General features: G+C 68.7%; 1 pseudogene; it reads left to right on the forward strand.

Annotated features, from left to right (window-relative positions):
• The first annotated feature begins 348 nt into the window (after positions 1 to 348).
• LOC137162174 (T-complex protein 1 subunit theta pseudogene) lies at positions 349 to 2,122 on the forward strand (annotated as a pseudogene).
• Positions 2,123 to 2,543: the final 421 nt, after the last annotated feature.

Genomic DNA, 2,543 nt, shown 5'->3' on the forward strand with positions numbered 1-2,543 from the left:
GGACTCCCCCAGCCCTTCCCCCCTGCACCCCAAACCCAGCCGCCATGATTCTGCTCCCCCCTTGTGCCCCCCCGCCCATCCCGGGGCTGACCTCACCACCGTTCCAGCCAACGGGGCCACAGGACGGCTCCCGCGCGGAACAGTCCACTGTGACATCACCCGTTTACTTACGGTTTACAGCAGCCGGTGGCCGCCCGCCAGTGCCGGTGAGAGGACCCCAGAGTCCGAGCCCCTTCCTCCCACTCGCACGGTGAGCGCAGCCAGGCGGCGTGTGCGGGAAGGGGGGGCCCCATTGCCTGCCCCAGCCCCTCCCTTCGCTGCCATTTATTGTCTCTCTTGCCTTGGGCCATGGCTGCCCATGTGCCCCCGCCCCCTGGCCTGCCCCAGCTGCTGAAAGCAGGCACCAGGTACTTTTCCGGCCTGCAAGAGTCGCTGTTCAGCAACATCACGGCCTGCCGGGCCCTGGCCCGCTGCCTGCGCACCTCCTACGGGCCGCTGGGCCGCAGCAAGCTGGTGATTAACCACCTGGGCAAGGCCTTCTGCACTGCCCATGCCAGCACCATCCTGCGGGAGCTGGCACTGGAGAACCCGGTGGCACGGCTGCTGTGTGCCGCCAGCGAGGCCCAGGAAGTGGAAACGGGCGATGGCGCCAACGCCGTGGTGCTGCTGGCCGGGGCGCTGCTGGACAACGCGGAGAAGCTGCTGCGGGCCGGCCTGCCCGTGGCCGCCGTCCGGGATGGCTACGAAGCGGCCTGCAAAGAAGCCCTGCGGCTGCTGCCCAGCCTGACGTGCCACGTGCTGGCGGATCTCCGGGACGTGGAGGGGGTGGCGTGGGCCCTGCGTGCCGCCGTGGGCAGCAAGCTCGTCGGCTACCAGGATTTCCTCGCCACGCTGGTGGCCCAGTGCTGCGTGGCCGTGCTGAGCCCCGAGGGCACCTTCGACCCCGACAACGTGCGGCTCTGCAAGGTGCCCGGGGGTGGCGTTACTGACTCCTGCCTGCTGCAGGGCATGGTCTTCTGCACCGAAGCTGAGAGCCGGGTACACCAGGTGCAGGAGGCCCGGATCGCCGTCTACTGCTGCCCCTTTGGCCCGGCGAGCACTGAGGCCAAGAGCACGGTGCTGTTCCAGGGGGCGCAGGAGATGCGGGCATACCGCAGCGCTGAGGAGGAGCTGCTGGAGCAGTGTGTCCGGGCCATCGCCGGCCAGGGGGCCAGCGTGGTGGTGGTGGGCGGGCGGGTGGACCCGCTGGCTCTGCACTACGCCGATCAGCTGGGGCTGATGGTGCTGCGGCTCAGCTCCCGGCTGGAGTTGCAGCGGCTGTGCCGCGCTGTGGGCGCCGCCCCACTCGCCAGCCTGGGGCCCCCGCCGCCCGCCACGCTGGGGCGCTGCCGGCGCGTCTACCTGAGCGAGATCGGCAGCACGGCTGTGGTGGTGTTCCGCCAGGAGGGCACCGCCTGCCCCGTGGCCACCGTCGTGCTGCGCGGCCCAACCGAAGAGCTTCTCTGCAACCTGGAGGAGGCGGTGAAGGACGGCCTCAATGTCTACCAGGCACTGGGGAGCGACCGCCGGCTGCTGCCAGGGGCGGGGGCCGCCGAGATGGCCCTGGCCGTGCGGCTGGGGACGCTGGGGACCTACGCCCCCGGCCCAGAGCAATACGGGATCTTGGAGTTCGCCCAGGCTTTGAAGACCCTGCCGGCGGCACTGGCTGAGAACGCGGGGCTGCCGGTCAACGAGACCATGGCCGCCCTGGAGGTTCTCCACCAGCTGGGCACCCCCACCGCCGGCATCCGGCTGGGCCAGGAGGGGGACGAGACCATGGATGCAGCCCGGGACGGGGTGCTGGACGCCTTGCTGGTCAAGGAGAGGGTCATCCGCCTGGCCGCCCACACGGCCATCACCCTGCTGGGCGTCAGCCACATCCTGGTGGCCAAGAAAAGTGGAGGGCCCAAGGTCAGGGGGGAAAACCCCAACTGGGACCTGGAGCCCGACGCCCTCGAGTGAGGTCTTTGCCCCTCCCTGGAGAGCCCCCCTCAGCCGCGTCGGTCTGGGACGCCACCCTCCCTCCAGCCCCTGCCCGAGACCCCCCCTTTAGCACCCCAATAAACAGCTTATCGCCACGTTACATAGACTCTGCTGTCAGTCCATCCCCGAGGGACCCAGGGACCGGCACGGTTGGGGGTGTCTGGAGGGGGATGTGTACGGAGAGGCAAGGGGGTGCACATGGAGATTAGACAGACAGCCGGGGCTGGGTGAAGAGAGGTGGGGGATAGCTAGCTAGCGTGGTGCACCAAGAGAACAACTAAAAAGTGGGGTGTTCGGGGAGACGGACACCCCTCTGCACCCCGATATTACCATGATGGCTTAGGTGTGTTCTTATAGCACCCAGAGGCCTTAGCCACACTGCAGACGCCCCCGACCGAGATGGGACCTCCCCCATCGCGCCAGGCGCTTCGCAGACACAGAGATAGAGCAGGGTGGGGGATGGGCCTCGCCCCACGGGATTAGACGCCAGGTGTCCCGAGCCCCCACATTACTGGCTTGGG

Source organism: Emydura macquarii, unplaced genomic scaffold (assembly GCF_026122565.2).
Source record: "Emydura macquarii macquarii isolate MOO-44397 ecotype Brisbane River unplaced genomic scaffold, CSIRO-AGI_Emac_v2 contig_306, whole genome shotgun sequence".
NCBI classification, from domain to species: Eukaryota; Metazoa; Chordata; order Testudines; family Chelidae; genus Emydura; species Emydura macquarii.